The sequence below is a fragment of the Schistocerca americana genome, chromosome X (genome assembly GCF_021461395.2).
Source record: "Schistocerca americana isolate TAMUIC-IGC-003095 chromosome X, iqSchAmer2.1, whole genome shotgun sequence".
In the NCBI taxonomy this organism is placed as follows: Eukaryota; Metazoa; Arthropoda; class Insecta; order Orthoptera; family Acrididae; genus Schistocerca; species Schistocerca americana.
Genome location: NC_060130.1, coordinates 969362976 through 969387897, shown reverse-complemented (window position 1 = coordinate 969387897; position 24922 = coordinate 969362976).

Genomic DNA, 24922 nt, shown 5'->3' with positions numbered 1-24922 from the left:
CATTTGACAAATTTGAAGTAAATCGATAAACTACCTTACGATATTTTTGCTACCAACCTTTCACCATCATATTTTATAAATACAAATTTTTATACCATACACATCAAAAATATACAGCCTATTTCCATCCGAAGTTTATTAGATTTCCTGTAAGAATATGAAGTAAACTGGTCAAGAATGTTTCGAGTTTTTTGGTAACAACGTTATTAACCAGCGTCTTTTCTTTATATTCGTAGAGTAGTACAGATGAAATTCGTCGTGAAATGTCGCACTAGCTACTAATGCTTAAATTTTCATACGAAGTTGAACGTAAAAATTTGAAAACAATTTTAGAATCTGTTAGATGAATACCTTACAAACAATAATATTTTTTTTTTCAAAATTGAAAAATATGAAGTTCTCGAGTAGATCTCAAGTATTTACATAAGGTGGCATAAAGTACCATCCCCAGCCCCCCCCCCCCCATTAATGTTGTGAGAGTTAAACAATCTAATAACTCCTTGACAACGTTCCTCAGTGTAATCACGTTATAGAACAGGGACAGCGTACGCGTCAAGTTGCTTGCTTCCGTTTATACATCATACCCAACTGGCAAACTCATGCAACCTGAACTAGTTTGATTGGTTAATACTTATAACAAAGTTATAGTTCAAGCAGGAAAACAATCCATAGACAACTAGTGGTGGAAGAGTCACGTCAGTAGCAAAGAAGGCAAGGCGACGGAGAATCCGACACGAGAAGTGACACGATTCTACAAGATGCTCCAAGTTAGCACTTTCTCTGTAATCAGCAGGTGATGGGCGGATGGCGGTTGTCATCAGCGGTGATACGATTCTGGGCAGAGGGCTCACTAAGCACAGTGGGCTTGCTTGACAGGCAGCAGCAGTTAATTTTCACTGGCAAACTGTAGTACTTGCTTCAGGGCCACATCGTGTAACAATTTCGTTCGTTATGGAGCAGAGGTATGAAGATCTGACACATATGATTTACAATGAGTTACCGATTCCTTGAATGTCTATGTAGTGTGAACACAACTACATTTCTTGTTCACTGAATGTGCAAGATTTGGATGCAAAAGTACCTTAGAGTCTGTTCAACGAAATATGACTACTCCTTGGCAGATGTCGGCAAGTTATGATTGTAATTGATGGTTTCAATGTCTGTGATTCACATTACAAGAAGGGTATTGTAATGTGAAGATAAAGACAATGTACGAAGGTTGGATCTTTAATAGTGGCAACTATTTATTTACAGCTCTTACAAAATACATATGCGTTTTACAGTCTTACTGATCTTAAAAGTAGTCACCAGCATTGTGTATAACCCGTTGCCAGCGATGTGGAAGTTGTACGATACTCTTAGCAGTGCCAGTTGTGTTGACAGTTCGAGAGGCGCGGTCTATTGCCCTACGAATTTGTAGCAGTTCTGAAGCGAATGCTGTGAAGTGTTTCCTTCAGTTTAGAAATCGAGTTGAACTCACGAGGGCTTAATTCATGGGAGTGCTGTAGGTGGTATAGCACTTAGAAACCCCATCGGTTAAAGAAACCAGTAACAGCTACGTGCTTGAGCATTGTCCTGCAAAAGATGGTCAAGTCCTGCAGAAGTGTCATCACGTCTGCCTCTAAGCTGGTCGTAGGTTGTGTTCCAAAAATGAACAGCATAGAGACAGAAGCGATGACACTGTCTGTAGGACCTGACCATCATTTTGCAGGACAATGCTCAAGCACGTAGAGTGCAAGCTGTTAATGATTTCTTTGACTAATGGGGCTGCTAAGTGCTATACCACCTACTGTACTCCCCTGACTTAAGCCCTCGTGAGTTCAACTCGATTTCTAAACTGAAGGAAACACTTCACGGCATTCGCTTCAGAACTGCTACACATTCGTTGGGCAGTAGACCGCGCCGCTCGAACTGTCAACACAACTGGCATTGCTAAGAGTATCCTACGACTTCCACATCGGTGGCAACGGCTTATACACAATGCTGGTGACTACTTTGAAGGTTAGTAAGACTTTGAAACACGCATATATTTCGTACGAGCTATAAATAAATAGTTGCCACTATTAAAGTTTCAATCCTCGTATAAACCTAGACATTGTAACCATCAATAATGTATCCATACCTCGACGGACTAAAATGATGATCCAATATTTGCCTCACCCTACGCGGGTATTATGAGATGTGCGAGCATATTGGTTATGGTATCTCTGACATGTGGAAGTTTGGGTCGATCCAGGACGCGTGGTTGGATAGCCGAAGTGGTTAAAGCGACCGCTCGCGACATTTGGGAAATCAGGATTCAGGTCCGATCAGGTACAAATTTTCATGTCACGAACAGCTGACGTCAGTCTGGAGCCGCAAAATGCTAATCCAATCTGTGAAAATTTGAACAAATTTTCCGACAAGTCACTGCTTCCTGACAAGGCGTTTCACACATGTGCGTTCAAGCCAGGTCATTGAAAAGTGACAGTTCTTTGAATGGTCACGCACAAACGTTTTTCTCACATTCATTTTTGCAGAATCTGAAACAGCAGTTGTCTAGTATCAAAGTGAAGCAGTATTCGAACACAAATGAGTGACTGAGTTTTTGGACAACTCCCAGCAAGGTCAACATTGTTGACATGTTCGTCTGTTTACATAGATACTATCCTACCAAAATTACTGTACTACTGAAGTGCCGGTGCGGAAAACAGTCACAGAAAATGAGTGTGTTATCCAAGAGTCAAGTTTTGTGAGTCAGCTCGTACTCTACATTTTGTATATTTTTTCCATATTTGGTGAACCATTCACAAAGCACGGTAAATTAAATCCAACCAAAGATCCAGAATGGGTCACTGCAGAATTTACATTTAAAAGTCGAACAGGAGCAAGTGTGATAGCTAAACATCACTTTTTGAATGCCTGCTTTTAAGTCTTTGTGACCAGAGTGCGATAATTTAGCCAATCTCTTAGGTGCTTCAGTCCGGAACCGCGCTGCTGCTATGGTCGCAGTTTCGAATCCTGCTTCGGGTATGGCATGGATGTGTGTGCTGTCCTTAGGTTAGTTAGGTTTAAGTAGTTCTAAGTCTGGGGGATTGATGACCTTAGACGTTAAGTCCCATAGTGCCATTTTGAACCAATCTCTTAAGATCAGTTTTTCGCTATCATTTGAAGACGTGAGAGCGCCACAGAAGACGCATGCGGTCGTGTGCGCCGGCCACCAGCGGCGAAGAGATTGGGCCTTGTTCCGCAAGTTACGTTACTGGGAAACAATAACTTCATACAGACAAGCCCACTCCGGATGTATTACCGACTATCTGTTTCATTAATTACACTTCACTTACGGTTATGATTTATCCATCATTTTGATTTGCAGCTCCTTGTATTGGCCGTGTTTGCAGTTACAATTGTTGGATGTGAGGTCCGCCAGTTATGCAAAACACCGTTTTTCTCAGTACCCAAATATGTTTCGGCACCACTGTGCCATTATCAGTGAGTTTTCGTTTTTATTTCATTCTGCAATGTCAACATTTTTGTAAAATGATTATAAAACTATGTGCAATTTTACTTCAAACAACAGATCGTTTCTTTTTGTAAATACCTTTACATTTGGTGTGCATGAATTTTCTGGATCTTTCGTGTGTTAATTACTACAGGTAGCTTGTCATCTGCAACCAAACGATGTTGATGAGATTTTATTTTATTTTATTTTATTTTATTTTTTTTGCTTGGAGTTAACCTATCTTCTAGACACATGGGACACATAACAAACCACAATCACTCTGTGTTCTGGTGAAGTGAAAAGTGTTTTACTACGTTATCTGTTAAAAATACTTGTTATAGTTACATGTGCATCACAACACCTCAGCATTATGCGGAGAATGGAAGTACTATCCACACGAAAACGTAAGTAAAAACGAATATAGGGGCGAAAACATCGTGAAAAACTGAATTACATTTTAGAAGATAGCTTAACTCCCAGCAAACAAAAAAGGAAAGAATTCTCATCGACATCGTTTGGTTGCAGATGACAAGCTACCTGTAGTAATTAACACACAAGCGATACAGAAAATTCATGGACACCAAATGTAAAGGTATTTACAAAAAGAAACGATTTGTTGTTTGAACTAAAAATGCACATTATTTTGTAAACATTTAACAAAAATGTTCACATTGCAGAATAAATAAAAACGAAAACCCACTGATGATGGCACAGTGGTGCCGAAACATGTTTGGGTACTGAGAAAAACGGTGTTTCGCATAACTGGCGGACCTCACGTTCAACGGTTATGATTTAATTGTTTTGTCATGCTGGAAGTTTCAATTTATAGATGTGATGTTATTTTTTAAATTTTTATACTGGCTTTTACGCAAGCGTGTGTTTTACTTAGCCAGACTAGGGGCTTCCCATCATTACTATTGGCAACTTTCATGTGGATTTTAAGTATGGATCTAATTCCACATATTGTATATCAGTACATATTTTATTGTCAGGCGTTCATTTTGCAATGTTAAGTAATTTTAATTAACGGCCATGCATACTGCATTTTAACTATTAAATTTGAGATACTGGTTACTCATGTACCTTAGCTGTAGTGCCCTCTACTGGTCTCAGTTATTTGCATAAATGCCAGACGCATCCAGGTCATCACCAGCGCGTACTGTGTACCTACCTGTATAATTTGACGTAGATACCCACATCAGAATATTTTATGGTATGTATGGCTGGTTTGCATTACCGTTAATTACGTAAATATTTTTATTTTTCTTCTGTATCGCGAAACCTGTCATAGATTTTGCTTGAGCTAATTGAACTTAGTTGGTTATGTCACTGATTTAGGCTGCTAGTCTGCGATTTTTCTTATACAAGAGAGGTGAAGTAAATCAAATGTATCTAAATACAATCAATGGGATTATAATGTCATACAAAATTACTGACAAGTGTTAATATTAGTGACAAACTGTTAAAGAAAGTGCAAAAAATTGCAGTAGGACGTTGAAAGAAATAGTTTAAACTGCATGTTAACGTTATTGAAAATAAAAGGTTCATTCAGGACTCTGTACTAAACTAATGAAAGTGGTATCAAATTAGCGCATATTATTAAACATTCACTCAGAGGACAATACATGTTTCGAGTTGTCAGTTCTAGTAGGTTTTCCTCCTGTAAATCAGATTGCGCAAGGCGTGTCAAAATATTGGCCATATGCAAACAAATAAAACTTTGCTAACATTCTGTTTCCTACTAAGTTGAAATGTGTTTACGTTATTGAAAATAAAAGGTTCATTCAGGACTCTGTACTAAACTAATGAAAGTGGTATCAAATAAGCGCATATTATTAAACATTCACTCAGAGGACAATACATGTTTCAAGTGGTCAGTTCTAGCAGGTTTTCCTCCTGTAAATCAGATTGCGCAAGGCGTGTCTAAATATTGGCCATATGCAAACAAGTAAAACTTTGCTACCATTCTGTTTCCTACTAAGTTGAAATGTGTTTACATATTCATACGGCTGAATGAAAGAAGGCCTGTGAATACCTATAACATCCAGTATTCCAATTAAGGATGAATGGTGATGTGGGACAAGAAATATGAGAAAAAATGTCGAGTTGTATCGCTACATGGCACAAAGCACCATCATCAGAAACATGTAAACCTTTCTTGTTACTGGCTTCTAATATAGATGCGCATCATTTCTATTACATAAAAAACCTTTCGATACTAGCACATTATAGCATTACTGCTGTTGTGGGGTCAGGGAGTCGAACCCGGTACTCCAGATGGCAGAGCTGAAGCCGGGACCCACCGCGCCGTATTTTGTCAGGAGGCCGAGCAAGTTCAAGAGCGTCAAGAGGCAGTGCAGAGTGATAAAGCGGTATTCGGTAACATTCGTTTATTCCGATAATTTACAGTAATCGAAGGGTGAAGTGTAGTGTTGGCGTGCCGTCCGAGCGCTGTCCTGGGAGTCCAGCCGACTCAGCAGGCTCCTGGTATGCCGACGCCGCTGCTGCCATTATTTGGAAGTGGGCCACGCTCTCCTGGTCGCCGCCCGCTGCTGCGCGTCACTTGCGGCGCACTGCTGACTGCCATTCCGGAGACGGCTACAGTTTTTTCAAAGAAAGTTCCGCACTGGCTGTATGAATGATTTTTATTAAATCTGCCACCGGTTTCGCACCTAAGAGCTCATATAAACTATTCGATCCACCAACTTCTGAGTTTCGGCCAGTCAGTCAGGCAGTGCCCGCTGTTGCGCGGCTCCTCTCAACTTGCACGGTATGTTCTGATTTGTTTACATGCCCCTAATTCCGCTGTTTGTTCATGCTAATGTTCCACTCTTCGTCGTCCGTGTTTAGGGGAGTTTTATCAGCATCGTATTGGCTCTGAGCACTATGGGACTTAACATCTGTGGTCATCAGTCCCCTAGAACTTAGAACTACTTAAACCTAACTAACCTAAGGACATCACACAACACCCAGCCATCACGAGGCAGAGAAAATCCCTGACCCCGCCGGGAATCGAACCCGGGAACCCGGGCGTGGGAAGCGAGAACGCTACCGCACGACCACGAGATCAGCATCGTATTATATTTTTATTTTCTAGGTCATTGCCGGTCCCATAATTTAAAAAAAAAAATTAAAAAATATTTTTAAATTTTAACTACCGCTTTCACCAGATGACGGTATATCAGACGTGAATGGTGGGGAGTGGCTACAGGGCAATGTTCAAGGTTAGTATGTTATAAATAGCGTATGTGAGTACCTTCTTATTTCATTCAGAAAACTGGTTATTTAAGAGTTTAGTTTACACTTCAGAATTGGGGGATCGAATAGCTTATATGAGCTCTTATTACATTATTTTTTGTACACATTGGCTGAGGATACACCGATAGGTGGTGCGAAACCGGTCGGAGGTTTAATAAAAATCATTCATACTGTCAGAGCGGAATTTCCTTTGCAAAAATGTCGAAGTCTGGCTGTGGTTGCCCGCCCTACAAAATAACATGTGACAGACTGCTACAGTGGCTGGTCCTCGCCGCCCTCCGCCCTGTTTGGCGTGCTCTGTCCGACCATGGGACGAAGGTGTGTGTGGTGGTCACCCACAGCCCTCGGGCCGCCGCTACTTCCAGGACAGGACCGCACTCGACCCCGCGCCCTCCTGGATGCTGTGCCGCAACTCGCCGCTAGTGGTGCTTGCCAGATGACACCACCTACCGCCAACTCTGACGCTGTCGCAGCGCTGCTGCGCCTCCTGCAGTGTACGTCTCGCCCGGACCCCAGTACACCAGGTGGGAAGTGAACGTGGCCTGTACACTCGAGTGGAACCGAACCCCTCCTGGATCCGCCCTTATTCAGGCAGATCGTGTGATCTCCAAGTTCCAGGCTGCCGTTCCGTTAAGCCCCGGTGTTGTGTCCCCGGAGGCGGAATATAGCCCGAACAAGTACAGAGAAACAATATACAAGTTTATGCAGAATACTTACAACATTGCTGCCAGACTGGCCCTATAAGGGAACACCAGCACAGGTCTGTCCCAACGTTCAACTGATCTGGCAGACTCTGTCTCAAGCTAAAATTGTCCGTCCATTTATGTTGGTCTCTCCCTCGCTTCTGACGTAGTATCAGAGAGGGACAGAAACTATGGCAGGGATAAATTCCCAATCGCCAATCGTGACTCTGGCCTAGTGCCCCGCCTCATACATCGCAGTAACTGCGCTTTCCTTTCACGTTGTTGCACCACTCAAAACAAATCGTGCGTGCAATATCGCCGTAGCAGCTCCGCGCCCGCGAACGCCATGTTTACCTTGCCTGACCTGCTGGCTGTCAACTGCCAGCGGCCCCAGATTTCATCACCCAACCGCGCCTTGATTGAATTTTGACAAAATTTCCATTTCCCTCAACTAGGACTGGCACTAGCGCAGCACCGCTGACCAAAAGGTCTTCCCTGTATGTTATGTTATGTTAACCAGGGACCTTGAAGCGATGGAGAGGCTCCGTCCCCGCCGCAGCCGCAGTGGTGCACGACTCCACGACGACTACCGCAGTCCACTTCACCCCTCCGCCGCCCCACACCGAACCCAATGTTATTGTGCGGTTCGGCCCCCGGTGGACCCCCCCCCCCCCCCCCCCCCCAGGGAACGTCTCACACCAGACGAGTGTAATGCCTATGTTTGCGTGGTAGAGTAATGGTGGTGTACGCGTAAGTGGAGAACTTGTTTGCGCAGCAATCGCCCACATAGTGTAGCTGAGGCGGAATAAGGGGAACCAGTCCGCATTTGCCGAGGCAGATGGAAAACCGCCTAAAAACCATCCACAGACTGGCCGGTTCACCGGACCTCGACACAAATCCGCCGGGTGGATTCGTGCCGGGGACCGGCGCTCCTTCCCGCCCGGAAAGTGGTGCGACAGACCGCACGGCCAACCGGGCGGGCCTTCGTTGTATACAAGCATTTCCTGTGTTACATTCATTCCACAGAAAAATTAGATGCACGCTCAGTGGATTGTGCACAGTGTAAGGCAGTCAGCAGTATCATACTATGTGCCAATAACGAGTTTATCAAAACATACCAGTTTAGTAACAAACTACAGGTGCATTTCATAATCTATGCTCGAACAGAATGCATCTTAGGACCAGTTTCTGCTTTCAGTTATCGAGGTAATTCTAGTTCATATTGCAATCGAGTACAAATGGCTCTGAGCACTATGGGACTCAACTGCTGAGGTCATTAGTCCCCTAGAACTTAGAACTAGTTAAACCTAACTAACCTAAGGACATCACAAACATCCATGCCCGAGGCAGGATTCGAACCTGCGACCGTAGCGGTCTTGCGGTTCCAGACTGCAGCGGCTTTAACCGCACGGCCACTTCGGCCAATCGAGTACATTTCCATAAACAGTTAGTACTGACTATTATACATACTGTAGCTACAAGAAAGAGCCAAAGAAAACAGGTGTTGGCAGGTGTAATAACTAGCGAACTATCAGTTTAATAAGTCACGGCTGCAAAATACCAACACGAATTCTTCACAGACGAATGAAAAAACTGGTAGAGGCGGACCTCGGGGACGATTAATTTGGATTCTGTAGAAAATGTTGGAACACGTGAGGCAATACTGACCCTATGAACTATCTTAGATGAAAGAGTAAGAAAGGCAAACCTATGTTTCTAGCATTTGTAGAATCAGAGAAAGCTTTTGACAGTATTGACTTTAAAACTCTCTTTCAAATTCTGAAGATGGCAGGGGTCATATACAGGGAGCGAAAGGCTGTTTACAATTTGTACAGAAACAAGAAGGCCGTTATAAGAGTCGAGGGGCATGAAAGGGAAGCAGTGAATGGGAAGGGAGAGAGACAGGGTTGTAGCATATTCCCAATGTTATTCAATCTGTATACTGAGCAAGCAATTAAGGACACAGATGAAGAATTTGGAGTAAGAATTAAAATCCATGGAGAAGGAACAAAAACCTTGAGGTTTGTTAACGACATTGTAATTCTGTCAGAGACAGCAAAGGACCTGGAAGAGCTGTTGAACGGAATGGACAGTGTTTTGAAAGGAGGATAGAAGATGAACATCAACAAAAGCAAAACGAGAATGACGGAATATAGTCAAATTACATCAGGTTATGGCGAGGGAATTATATTAGGAAGTGAGACACTTAAAGTAGTATATGTCTTTTTCTATTTTGGGAACAAAATAACTGATGATGTTCGAAGTAGAGAAGATATAAAACGTAGACTGGCAATGGCAAGGAAAGCGTTTCTGAAGAAGAGAAATTTGTTAACATCGAGTACAGATTTAAGTGTCAGGAAGTCTTTTCTGAAAGTATTTGTATGGAAGTGAAACATGGACGATAAATGCTTTAGAGAAGAAGAGATTAGAAGCTTTCGAAATGTGGTCCTCTAGAAGAATGCTGATGATTAGATGGGTAGATAACGTAACTAATGCGTGGGTACTGATCAAAATTGGGGAAAAGAGGAATTTGTGGCACAACTTGACTAGATGGAGGGATCGGTTGGTAGGACGTTTTCTGTGGCATCAAGGGTTCACCAGTATAGTATTGAAGGGCAGCGTGAAGGGTAAAAAACGTAGAGAGAGACCAGGAGATGAATACACTTAACAGATTCAGAAGGATGTAGGTCGCAGTAGTTACTTGGAGGTGAAGAAGCTTGCACAGGATAGAGTAGCATGGAGAGCTGCATCAAATCCGTCTCTGGACTGAAGACCACAACAACAAACAACAACAACAGCTACAAGGAACGATATTCAGGGTTCAAACTGTACACACGCAGCGACTGCATGAAACATTTCATTGTACAGCTGTATGTAACTGCTGAGACTGTGAATGAGTTCTTATTGTAAAACAAAACAATGGACGTAAGTCCTGAAAGGGATTAGCTTTTCACTCATCAGAGGTCTATCATGCTGTATATTTGAAGAACCGTCTAACGAAAAAATGGTAATCATGGAGACGACTGCTATATAACTGATGCATATCAAGGTGGTGTAAGTGCCAGCTGCAACTTGAACTGCAGGCCTCAATTTACAGCGCCAGCAATATTCCACAGTATGATGAATTACGATTGCTACTGCTTGACGAAAACCAGAATGTGAACAGTGACATACGGTGACAAAGAAGGTACAAATGTAGGTCACATTTCTCTACTGTCATCGAACATGGAAGCATAAATAATTTACAAAGAGTATTGGAGTAATATCACCAATTTAGTATTGGATGGCAGCGTGGAGGGTAAAAATCGTAGAGGGACACCAAGACATGAATACACTAAGCAGATTCAGAAGGATGTAGGTCGCAGTAGGTACTGGGAGATGAAGAAGCTTGCACAGGATAGAGTAGCATGGAAAGCTGCATCAAAGCAGTCTCAGGACTGAAGACCACAACAACAATAACACTGGAGTAAGACACCAAGTGAGGATAGATTTCCGATTTATGCACCGTCCAGTTACATTAATGTGAACACCACCTATGTTAGAAATTACCGCGCAATAACAACTCACAGGTAGCAGCAGTAGCAGTGAAGGGTATATAAAGCGTGTCGGAGGATGCAGAAAATAGTTCACTGATTGTAATGCGGAAATGTAGTGATTTATCTGACGCCCAAAAGTCATGATCATTGGGTTTCGCGCCAAAAGTGGAAGCATTTCCGAAACGGTTAAGTCTGCACTTCACGTGCCGCCGTTGTTAAAGTATACTGTGCATGGCAAAATGGCGCTATCCAAAACCGGTGCCGAGGCAACTCGAGGCAACTGTGGTGCCCCTCGGTCCATGGACGATATGGGTGAACGACGGCTGTGGAGACGTGTACGGGCTAACAGATGTGCAACTGTTGAGCAGCTGACTGTCCAGATAAACCAAGGGCTGCCAACGGGATCTCCTGAATGACTGTTTAGCGTACGTAGCTGTGTGTGGACCTCCACAGCAGGTGCTTGGTTCGTGCATCCATGCTGACTGTCGTTCCTCAGCGACGACAGCTGAAATTTCCAAACCAGTACCGCATCTGCAAGTCCACTGAGTGACAATATATGGCCTGTTTTGATGAATCACGTTTCATGTTCCATTGGACACATAGTCATTGGCGTGTACAGAGTGAAACACCAGAAACCAAACACCCTGCAACCAGGAGAGAGCGTTAGGGTCTGGAGAATGTTTTCCTGGCATTCCCCAGCTGTTCCTATCAAGCTGGAAGGCACAATGGACCAACACAAGAACGTATCAGTGCTTGAGAACCATGTCCACCCCTACATACAGTTTCTTTATCCTCAGCATAATGGCATCTATCAGCAGCAGCATGCTATAAGTCACACAGAGCACACTGTACATGCGTAGTTCGAAGAGCACCATGATGAGTTTTCCTATACTCCGATGGACACCAGAATCGGTGGGACGACCTTGATCGGTCTGTTCACGCCATGGAGCCTCAACTGAGAAACTTAGGGCAGTTAGTCTCGGCAAGGGAGTCAGCATTGCTCCATGTACTTTTTGGTACATTCCAGAACCTCAATGACTCTCTTCCTGCATCTCTCGTACTTCAATGTAAATTCGCATAACTTTTTGACGTGCTCCCACGAAAAGTGTGCATTATACTTGGAATCAGACAAACTCAAGATAATGAGAAACCAAACGTTTAATTTAGCCAATCAGAAACGCATTTTTCTATGTGAGCATGCGCGTAATGAATTGGTTTAACTTGAAGATCATTTAACTTTAATTCAGAACCTTAACAGTTTATAAACAGGTCGATCTGCATCAGGAGGTGAGTACCAAAGAGCTCCCCATTTACAATATCTATTACGCTGTAAGGCTTTAGGAGATAATAACGTTTTATATTTGATAACTGACGTGCTTTTGCTTGTTGATAAGTTCGGAATCTTTCGTAGCCGCCGGCCGTTGTAGCCGAGCGGTTCTAGGCGTTTCAGCCCGGAACCGGGCTGCTACTACGGTCGCAGTTTCGAGTCCTGCCTCGGGCATGGATGTGTGTGATGTCCTTAGGTTGGTAAGGTTTAAGTAGTTCTGCGTCTAGGGGACTGATGACCTCAGATGTTAAGTCCCATAGTGCTTAGAGACATTTGAACCATTTTACCTTTCGTAGCCTATCTCTCAAAATGTCTGAACTGGCCTGGACCTCGCTCATCACAATATATCACCTGGCTTATCTTGGGATGCTATGCTGAAAAAATACTGGAGCAGAATTTCAAATTATTATCATCACTGAACAAATTCAATTTAATGAAAGAGGCATTAGAGCTGGTATAGTTCGTGGTTCATACACATAGACCATTGCAAAAAATAGCCTCAAGGTTGTTAGGGAGTAAAAAATGATGATGCTTACTTCGTATGTCTTGTTGTGACTAGCCTTTACAACTCGGAAATGTCACAATATATTCCAGTGTCCAGTTTTGTTTGGCAGTCTCCAGAGAGTCTTGAAACTTTTGATGTGAAAAATGTAGAACAACATTCTGACACACGATACGTTTTAGAGGTGGATCTCGAATATTCTCAGACTAATCACGACTTCGTTCATATTTGGATTTATGTCCTGAAAACATGGCACCACCCTCTGATAGTGACAAAACAAAGAAATTACTTTCGGCTTCATATGATAAGAAAAACCGTGTTATTCGTTACAGAAATCTAAAACAATGTTCATGTCATAAATCGGTGTCAAAAGAGACTTTTATCATTTAGACATCCTCCTTGGATGAACATTGAAATTCACGCACAAAATCAGTCATTCTCAGAAGATTTTCTTTTTCAAACATATGAATAACGGTGTGTTTGGTAAAACATTGCAATATATGTGAAAGACGAGAGACAGAAAACTGCCAAATTTATGCCAAGGAAGATATGAAGCATTGATTGTGAAACGTTATTTTTAAAAGAGATGTATTATTAATAAAAATTTAATTGGTATTGGAGTAAAGAGACTGGTAAGCCAAATCCGCAGGAACGACAGTCTTCAGTATTTCAAAGACTCTTTTTACTTACTTTCAATACGAATACATGCTAAAACAGTTTCCAGTAAAGCATGTACAACAGTGTTACGCAGATACTAACAACTCAATGTAGCACATTAAAACTTCAAATATATTTAAGACGGTATCAGGAGTGATGGACACACTTGGTTCGGTTCTTCACGTTTCCCACTAAGTAACAGATATATCATTCCACTTTTAAGTGAAAAGGAGGATAGATTAACGGAAGATGAGTTGAATAGTGACCCTGTTACTGATTTATCGGACTATGAGCAAAAATGTATGCACTCAAGGCTGAGACAGGATGCATAATGCACAGAGTGTAGGATAAGAAACAGTCTTCTGTTTAGGAGTTAATCATTGATGGTTACCGTCAATACGTGCTAAATTCCGAACTTAAAATAATTCTACACCATGTTATTCAGTCCCAGCGAAATGTAGTTTCTACTGTCAAACAGCACAAGTTAGGTTTTTCAGTAGAAGATATAAATTTGTTATACACACACTGTTAAAAGTGAATACAGTAGCTTCGGTTCATTAACACCTCAAAAGTGAAAGGACGACTGATTTCATTGTGTACCTCTAAAAATGTCAAACCATTCCATGTGCTTTGTAAATGATGTGAACATTTTCTCGCGATAGTCACTACTGCCTGACAAGAGAAACTGGGACTGATTATATTACGTATTTGTGAAGATTTAAGAAAATTAAATGTATTAAAATGAATATGGACAGTCACAACCGCAACAAATTTTTATATGTGAGGTTCTCGGTTTCGGTCTGTCTTAGACCAACTTCAGACCTAGTGCCATGATGGTGGTTTTGAACAGAGCAGGCGCTACACCGTGAACGCGGTCGTTGTGTAGCGCCTGCTCCGTTCACAGCCACCATCTACCGTCATGGCGAAAGGTCTGAAGATTGTCTAAAACAGACCCAAACCGGCAATCTCATATGAAAAAGAAGTTTATGCAGTTTGTAACGCCGGAAATGCTTATGCTCCTATTTCCATATATTGTACTATAAATTTTTTCCTTATTTTGTTACCTGAAGATATGACATTTCTGTGTCTTTATATATTGTAATTTATGTCAATGTATAATTGATTTGTTTTGTAAATATTATTTGCCTTTTTAAGCTGGGTCTGGCCTAGGGAAAACTATGCTATCGAACAATTACATCGATAGGTCGTGTGGAGAACCAAAGTGTTTAGGATCTTTGGTAGTGTTAACTCTGCCGCGTGGAGCGCGGGCAGAGCGGAGTCTGGCTGGAGTAGGGCGGTAGAGCAGGTGTGTTGTGTGACGCTCCGGCAAGTTGCCGCGCTTTCGGGGTTTGGCAGCATGTAATTGCATTGAATTGATAGCAAAGCAACACTCACTAGCTGGCGAGTTACAGGAAAAGGTTTCGGTATTGGAGGCGAAGCTACAGACTAAGCCTCAGGACAAACGTGTTGAAATTAAATCTGTATGTGAACAGAGGCTGAAAAAGCCGCCAGATAAGCCGGATTTAGGTTCAAAGCCGGATGGTTTCTTCTGGAATGACCTGGATATAGACGAGGATTTACTGTGGGAAAATAAAGAAACAGTCGAGGGTAAGTGTAGACACATAGTAGTGTCTCTTAATGTGCACGGCCTACAACTAAACGTGTTGATTCACACTAGTGCAGAATTGAGTGCTGTATCTGGGAAAATATTTCAGTTACTGAAACACAGACCTGGTATCATAGTTATGCCAGTAACAGGAGTGAAAATTATCGGTGCTACTGGGAAGGCCAGTAAATCGGTCACAAAACAGATTTTTGTCAACTTCGAGATATGTGGGGCACGATTTGAACAAGAGTTTGTCGTCATGCCGGACTTAACTACGGAAGTAATTATCGGGTTAGACTGGCTATTAAAGTACCGTGTAGTGCTTAATTGCGAAAGCAAAACTTTGACATATACATCACAAGATAGAACAATAGTAGTTAGTTTTGATGTGGCAGGAGATGGTGTGCATAGGCAATACCAGCCTATACACGTTGTTAACTGGCCGGATGCCACTGACGTAGGTATGAATTTGAACTACCGTAACGTGAGAAAACTCTGGATTGATAATAGTGTAGAAATTGAATTGGAAAGTATTGTAGACGGTGTGTCAAACGTAACACACGAACAAAGACGAGGCCTGTATGAAGTAATAATGGGGAATAAGAGTGTGTTTTCAGACAAACCTGGACTTGTGGAAGGATATAAATGCAAGTTGCATGTAATTCCGCACGAACCATTCTTCGTGAGACCGTATGCTATACCGCTGTCCAAAAAGGAAGCAGTGCAACGGGAGATAGATAAGATGATCGAACGGGGAGTGATTGAAAGAAGTACGAGTCCATACAATAACGGTTTGGTCATTGTAGCAAAACGGGATGGTAGTGTGCGTTTTGGGATTGACGCACGCACGTTGAGTAGGGTCGTTCAACGCGAAACAGACAGACCATAGAGTATTTTTTTGTCCTTTCGGGACATTTTCTGAGTCTGTTTAGGTTACACGGACATCCTCAGACTATGTGGGGCACGTGTAACGCCGGAAATGCATGTCCTCCTATTTCCATATATTGTGCTATAAAATTTTTCCTTATTTTGTTACCTGAAGATATGACATTTCTGTGTCTGTATATATTGTAATTGTTTTACTATTTGTATATGAAAATTTGAATAACCTCTTACGCAAAAATTCTCCGTTTGTGTGGACTGACGGGTGCCAGGCCGCTTTCGAGAGATTAAAAGACGAGTTGTTAAGATCTAACATACTATTTCATCCTGATTTATCGCTACCCTTCCATCTGGGGACGGATTCGTTGAATTACGGGGTGGGGGTAGAACTGTTCCAAGAAGTTGGTGAAGGAGAGGATAAGGAACACCGGACGATAGCGTTCGCGAGTCCGACATTATCAAAAAGTGAGCGAAATTACACGATTTCTGAGAAGGTGTGTTTCGCTATCGTGTGGGGATTCAAGAAGTTCAAGGGTTACCTATGGGACCGTAAGGTGATTATTCATACGGACCATAAGGCGCTCACTTATCTGAAGGATTGTAAACTGCTTCACGAAAGACTGACTAGGTGGTCGCTGCATTTATAGCAATTTAACTATGACATCCGTTACGTAAAAGGGACCGACAATTGCGTATCGGATGCGCTGTCGCGGTTGCCCGAGTCTAATCAAGATGTATTGAAAGATGAGTCAGATGTAGTCGTCAAATTATACTATTTTAAAGAAGTTGAGGGACGTAAATTAATAGTGAACATCTGTAAGAATCTACGTCGTCATCAGAACGAGGACGGTTGTTTAAAAATGGTGAAAACCCGATATGACGAAAGGAGTCCAGAAGGAGAGAAATTAAGGAAGTCTTACAAGATATACGATCATATCTTGTACATACGTAAGGGTGAAGATAGTAATATTTGGCGGGTATGCTGTCCCACCAAATACGTCACTGAAATAATAGACTACTACCATTTGGCGTATGGTCACTGTGGACCAAAGAAATGTACGGAAAAGCTGAGTGAAGTAGTGCATTTTAACAACATGTTAAAACGCGTTACTGACAGAGTGAAAACTTGCGATTTATTTCCGAAGGTGAAGGTTACCAACTGTACGAGTCGTGGTCCTATGCAAAGTATAACGCCTAACGACACCTTTGAATTACTGTGCGTGGACTTGTACGGACCTTTGCCCAAGTCATCAGGAAACTTTGCCTACATTTTAGTAGTGCTAGAAGCTTTTTACAAGTTCATCAAACTATACCCGATTAGGAAAGCTACAGCCAAAGCGGTCTATAGCAAGCTTGTGAACGATTATTTTGTTCATATTGGTAAGCCCAAGGCACAATGGGGCACAATTTACTTGTAAGTTGTGGAATAAAGGCATGGCAAGTAATGGGGTCGAAGTGATCCATATATCAGCTTACTGTCCGGCTGGAAATCCCGCTGAGAGGTATATGCGCGAGCTAGGCCGACATTGCCGTACCTATTGCCACCACAACCACAGGGCATGGGGTGAATATGTAGCAGAATTTGAGAGAATTATGAACACCTTGAGACATGAGTCTACGGGATTTTCTGCAGAGGAAATCCTGTTAGATGACAGAAGTAAAAGTTTTGTGGAAGAGATAACCAAATTCCCTCCACGGATTGACATTAGTATCGGTGTGAAAAAAGATCGTTTGCGAGAAATAATGTAGCTAAAAGCCGATGCTCGCATACGTCGTCATGACGCTAAAGCGAGTTTTGCTAAGTTTACAATCGGAGACTTAGTACTTGTAAAAGCTCATGAGAAATCGAGTGAGATAGACAATGAAATTTCTAAATTCAAGTTTGTTTATAATGGGCCATATAAAGTCAATGGTATACCTCACACAAATGCTTATTGCTTAGTGTACCCAAGCTCTGGAAAACTATTAGGTATACGGAACATTGTAGACTTGAAATTGTACCAACCTAGGATTGATTAATACCACAGAATGGGTAATTTGTACAGTATGTAAATATAGAGTGTAAGATTTAACGATTTGCTAGATTGCCATGTTTTTGCCTGACCAAGAGGACATTAAAGAAGTTGTAATTAATAAGCAATTAATTTTGACTAAATGATTTAAGAGTAACTGATTATTAATCAATTGAAAAATCCAAGCTGCTAGTTTAAGTTTTCAGCTAAGTCACAGTAGATTAAAGAATGTAAATATGATTTTGTAACTAGCTGTAAGATTTCTTGAATGTGTTTTACTAGTCATTGCCGATGTACTTAGACGCTGTCTTAAGTTTCAGGCTAGTACATGCGTGTGATGATGGACAGTGTTGAGTTATCCATTGTGATAGTATTAATGGACTCCTTGAGATTACTCAGGAGTGAGTTTTTCCGAAAGAATTCAGTGAAACGGACGTTCTAGAAATGTCGTTACTCAGGCGAGTGAGATCAAGCGTGCCGCACGGGCGGTCGCAACAATACTGGCGAGGCGGAGCCGCTGTCGGGTCTTGTGCCGCTGTCGGCATTCTTTGTACTTGCGGGTACGAAAGGCGGAGTTGTTTTTCTTCCCGGACAGCTGATGTGAAAGAATTCTGCTGTCAATATTCTTTTTCGATATGCTGTATATTATTTTCTTGTTTAGCGTTAAGTGGACTTTCATGACGAGAATATTAATTATGAAAATGTGTATTCTATGTAATTAATTATTAATTTGCGTATTTTGATCTACGTGTTTTTATGACCATGTACTCTGGCTAATTTTGTAAATAGTATTCCTTTTCTTGATACTGTCAGGAATTTTGCTGATTTAGAATAGCTGAACCATTTTCTATGTTTTCTATGAATTTATATATGTTGTCAACGTGTTTTCTTTTGTGTAAGGTGACAGACTGGAATAAGGTTAGGTGTGTGTCCACTCGATTATTATGGTCTAAAAAATGGTTCATGGTTAATTAGGCTAATGCTAAATTTTTTTATATTTTGAACATATGCATTTCTGCTGTTTTTTTTCCTTTTGGGACATTTTCTGAGTCTGTTTAGGTTACACGAACATCCTCAGACAATGTGGGGCACGTGTAGCACCGGAAATGCAAATCCTCCTATTTCCATATATTGTACTATAAATTTTTTCCTTATTTTTGTTACCTGAAGATATGACATTTCTGTGTCTGTATATATTGTAATTGTTTTACTATATATATATATATATATATATATATATATATATATATATATATATATATATATATATATGCATTTATTTCAATGTATAATTGGTTTGTTTTGTAAATATTATTTGTATTTTTACGCTGGGTTTGGCCTAGGGAAAACTATGCTATCGAACGATTACATCGATAGGTCGTGTGGAGAACCAAAGTGTTTAGGATCTTTGGTAGAGTTAACTCTGCTGCGTGGAGCGCGGGCAGAGCGGAGTCTGGCGGGAGTAGGGCGGTGGAGCAGGTGTGTTGTGTGACGCTCCCGCGAGTTGCCGCGCTTTCGGGGTTTGCCAGCATGTAATTGCGCTCGACTTGCTATGATAGTTTCTGACACGGTGTCGAGGACGGGAAGCATTAGCTGGAGCACATCAAGAGCCCGTTTCGCCTGGTGATCGTGTCGAGAAGAAGGCGCGCCAACATCCAGCTTCTGCAACAGTGACGGCAGTGAGTGACTGTCGACACCTCCCCAATCGACGACTGCTAAACCTTCAATCAACCAACACGGAAGACTAAAAGCACGTAAAGTTTTAGAACTGTATGGCAGACCTCAGCTTTTCAAACTGTTGCATCACAAAAATACAGCAACCTAGCATGAACCTTTGTTGCTCATTGACCTAATTGCATTACCAAGCAGGGTCGCTTCCTTTTTTGGAATGAACCCGAGTGTCGTTGAAATTCATACACCAGTATTAAAGTAATACCATTCCATTTCACTGCTTTAATTTCAAAGTTCAGCTAAGGTATTCATAGCTGGCTACAATATTTAGATTACACAAGCAGAAATTAAGAGTGCTAGTTTTGTTACCATATTTTAGCTTACCTGTGACTGCAGCTCAGCTTGGTACGTACTAAATGTTACTATTGTTAATTGTTCAGAATCATTTAATTCAAGTTAAAAGTTAAATCTCTTATTTCTAAATTGCGTAGATTCAAGTAGCTTTTGAAATGATTGTGGAGATAGCCCAAGACTAACCTTATTTTATTGAATTTCGTAGTGCTTCAGAAATAAAGTTCACTATTAATTTCAGTCACTATATTAACTTTGAATTTTCCGGTTTTACTAATTCTTTTGCTAAATTAAGTGAGAGTGTAGCGAAATTTATTATTTCTGACAAACATTCGGTTTTCACACAGCACCTGTCAACCTTCAGTTGCCACGCTTTTAGTGCTAATTATATGTGCATTAATCTTTTATTTTCTGTTGTTATAGTAGTTGTCCATAGGACTGGCGACCGTAATTTTCCCCAAATCTCAAATATCTAATTAACGCCAATTAATTGTTAACATAACGACCGCACATTTACTTTCTTTGTTAATTTTACCCTTTTCTCAAAATTAATTTTCACCAATTTCATTTGCATTTTTCCTTTCATTAAGATGTAACCCTTTCCTCCCTCTTCACCGACAAATTAACTTCGGTGACGATTGCTTTTCCCAAATTTCCATTAGGTGCACGCGGTTTAATTTTTCACTGTCATAAAGGTCGATAAGTGAGGGGGAGGTTACATGTTGTGACTTTTCATATTCATTTTTAAGTAATAAACAAAACCTCTGTGCTGCAGAGAGACATGTTCTCAAAAATTACTATTAAGTGCGACTGGATTCTGTTAAAAACGACAAAAAGTATTAAACGTCTTCAGAAAGAGCTTTTACTCGGCAACCGAGTGTTAACTGATTTGAATCTTCCTGGTAGATGAAAACCACGTGCCAGTCCGGGACTCGGAACTGGAATCTTTTTGTTCTGGAGGCAGTGCTCTACCGGATGAGCTATCCTTTTTGCCTCCACTCACATCGGCATCTTAGGCTCGCAAATTACGTCTTTGTCGGCGAGGTTTGAGACTTCATTCTTTTTTCATTCAAGGAATAAACGCACTGCCGTGTTCATCTGGTTGTTCTTTTCTTCTTCCTTGGATGGATGGGTGTAGGGAGAGATAATGAATATCAAAGTAAAGTAGAGTAAGATTCGCACGAAAGATTTAAATGCAGTAAGAATAAGTAACGTGAACAATATGCCATCCTTATTTACAAGTCTTCTACCGTTACATGACATTAGGAAATTAAAGTTCAAAATGGCTCTGAGCACTATGCGACTTAACTTCTGAGGTCATCAGTCGCCTAGAACTTAGAACTAATTAAACCGCACTAACCTAAGGTCATCACACACATCCATGCCCGAGGCAGGATTCGATCGTGCGAGCGTAGCGATCGCCCGGCTCCAGACTGTAGCGCCTAGAACCGCGCGGCCAGAAATTAAAGTGATATATTTAATACCTAGTCCTAATTTATCATCTGCCTGTGCTATTCGCAATAGTTTAGGATTCATTCATTCATTCATTTCGTATAAGCTATCTTTGGACCACGTTATTTGAACTTTACGTGTTCTGATGTTTGCACAGTGCTCCCGCATTCGTTCTCGGTGTTGCTCCTTTGTCTCCTGGGTCCAAGCCTTTCCTGTTTTTAGTTTTGGCTTTTGTCGGAAACCCTGCCACGCCATAAATTTCTCCTAGGGTGGGACACGCTCCAAAATGTCGTCATGGGTGATCCCCACTTCTTTAAGACCTTTCTCCACCTCTGTGAACCAGGTCTATTTTGTTTTCTTCTCCCGAAAGTAGGTGATCATGCGATTGGTGAGTCTTCCAGGGCTCATTCGGGTCATATGTCCATAAAACATAATCCTTCTTTTCAGGATGGTATTGGTTATCTTCTCTATGTGGGAATACTGTCATGATTATGACGTCTTCTATATTCCCCATTCTCTTTGATGGGGCCTAAGATCTGTCTCAAAATCTTCCTTCCCTTGGCCTCCAATTTTTCGATTAGGCCTTTTTTGTTCATTGCTAGGCATTCAGAAGCGTACAAGACCTCCGGATGGATGACACTACATTAATGCCTTAACTTTGCATTTAACGATACTGATCTTTTGTTGTAGGTGTTTTTGGGTAAATGGAATGCCATTTCAATTTTGTTCATGCGTGATATGAAGGCTTCTTTCTCTGATAAGATGGTTGTTATCCATTCTCCGTGATATTTAAACGTTTCAACTCGCTTAATTTTGCCTGGTTTTGGGTGATAACATTACATTTCTTACGAACTTGGAATTTCAGTATCCAGAGTTTCTGAAGGTATTAGCATTGGTAGACATGTATTCAAGGGTGTATTATCTTCAGCGTTTAGTAGACGAACTTTCTGGCCAACCAGAATTAAGGTATTTTCTGTAGGAAATAATATTCATTCTGGTCGTAGTAGGATTGTGATATCTATCTTTTGAAGACTTCTCCTTGTTATATTGTCCACTTCTCTCTTGCCCAACTCCAGATGCGACTATGCGAATAGGTTCGTCACAAAGAAAGTAGTGTGCAATGTCGCTACCAGTATGTAGGAATTACAAACTCACTGGTTATAAGTTTTGTATTAAACATCCATTCAGGTGTTGGTAGAGTTTCTGAAACTACGTTATACTAAATGGTTCTGATGTTTGTGGCCAACATCGAGTGTGAATGTTCCTATAGACTTGCCTCCACGGTTTAGGCTCCGAACAGACCATGACATTGGTGACAAAATCTGTCTCGTGAAATGCCTAGGCATTGCCAGTACCGCCGATATATGATTTACTTTCGCCAGCATAAAAGCGTTAATACTAAAGGCCTCTTGCGGCCAGTCTGGGATTCGTATGTGTTACTCTCTGTCTTTAATGGTGCATGTTTTGTACTGTGAATACCGATGCACTATTTTTTGTGGTCAGGTCGTAATGTACGTGGCTTGTACTGTAACTCTTAAGGACGACCTAGTTAAATTAACACAGCGTAGTAACTGCTCAGTGGAAATGAATGAAAGTACGGAAGCATGTTACCAGAAATCACCCAGTCACGCACAGAAAGTAGGACGTCACACGGCGTAAGGTTTATGTGGCTATAGGTCAGGTGTGGCAGCTCCCGGAACACGAGGCAGCTGATGAAACGAGAAAAGACAGTGTGTGTCATTCAGCGATCAGTAACGGTACACTGCGATGGTGTTCTTCATCACACGGGAAAGCATCATAGGGAATTTTGAGAGAGGGACGAAGTGTGACGACTGTCGTCCAGGAATCTGGTATTGCCCGTAGCATTGCTTCATGTGCGTGTGGAGTGTTTCGAAACACAAGCATTGCTGCCCGATGAAGAGCAGATAGTCGGCACAAGCAGATGACTGCTACATTGTGAAACAGGCAAGAAGGGACAAATGTCAAAAAGCGTGAGGATGTGCAGCCACATTTAATAGGACGGCAAGGTACAAAATCTCCCGCTCCCCAAAAGCGTGGCGACTGAATGGGGATGGTCTTTTTGTACGACGAGCTGGCGCTGTGTTTCTTAGACACTTGCACGTCGGAGGCACCTTTCGCGATGGCGCCAACAGCATGACGACAAGTCCAACAGGAAGTGGGATTGCGCGCTGTACTTGGATGAGAGCAGGTACAAATCGAGTAATGATTCTCAATGTGCCCTCGTATGGCGGGAGGTGGTAATGCACCCAGAAACACTGTCGAACATTTTTGGTGGTCTGGATGTTATGGTGTGAGACCTCCATGTATTTGAACACGGTACACTCACTGGTCAACGATACTGTGAGACTGTACTCCTTCACCATGTGCATCTTTCAGTAGTGCATTCGGTCCTCACTCCATTTGCATCGATACAATGTGCAACCGCATCGAAGAGAACAGTTGGTAAACTCTTGGAATGAGAGGATTTTCGGCGAATGGACTGGCCTGTCCACTCCTCTCGACTTAAATCGTATCGAGCACTCGTGAAATGCGTTCGGGAGACATATTGCAGCATGTTCACATGCACCAACGACCACCCAGCAGTTTTCAACCGCCATGGTGGAGTAATGGGACTACCTACCACAAAACTCCTTACTAACTTCGTGGGCCGCTTTGGAGCACTTTGCTAAGCATGCACTGCAGTCCATGGTGATCACATTCCCTATTAACAACCATGTATTAACTTTTGTAATATCTAGGAAACCACACTGAATCACGGAAACGTTACTGTTATTTGTTGAGTTTGAATAAAAGCGTCATTTCTGTTCTTATCACTACGTATTTCTTTCATCAATTTTCTTACTGTTCTTTTTCTATATGGTCCAAGCTTCAACGAGTTCTGTTGCTTGGTAGTGAAAAGTCATGCGGAAGTTACTTTCGACCCTAAGTTTCGTACAATAGTGTCGATTCCCAGTTGGAGTCTGTCAGTCAATCGTGATAGCCAGTCATGTTGTAACTGCTGTCCCGGAAGTACCAGTGTGGGTATATTTGATTTTGTTCGATTGTGGACGGCCCCAGTGGCTTGCTGGTAACGTGTGACTATTTCCTATGCTCTTCGTGCATCTTTGACGCAGCAGTCCAACTCGATGATTCTGCATATGCGTGAATAACATTTTTAATTCTGAAAATGTTGACGCCTTTGTGTTGGCTCCGTCGCAGTGGCGTAAAGCGAGGAAGAGGAGAGGTAACCCTGTTTGAGCGGGAACTGCGTTCTGATGCTGTCAGTAAAGGCGTTGTCGCCCCGAATTTTTGTCGCTGTTCCGTGGAAAGGGTTCCAGACGATATATATTACGCCCCCAAAAAGCTATATGATTCAAAACTATGAGAAGGTAACCGCGTTAAATCCTATCCCATGCCTTCTCGAAGTAGAGAAGGGCTGTTGATGGGGAGGATGGGTTTTTCCGAGTGAGATAAATCAAGTCTCGGTAGCAAAACAATAAATCT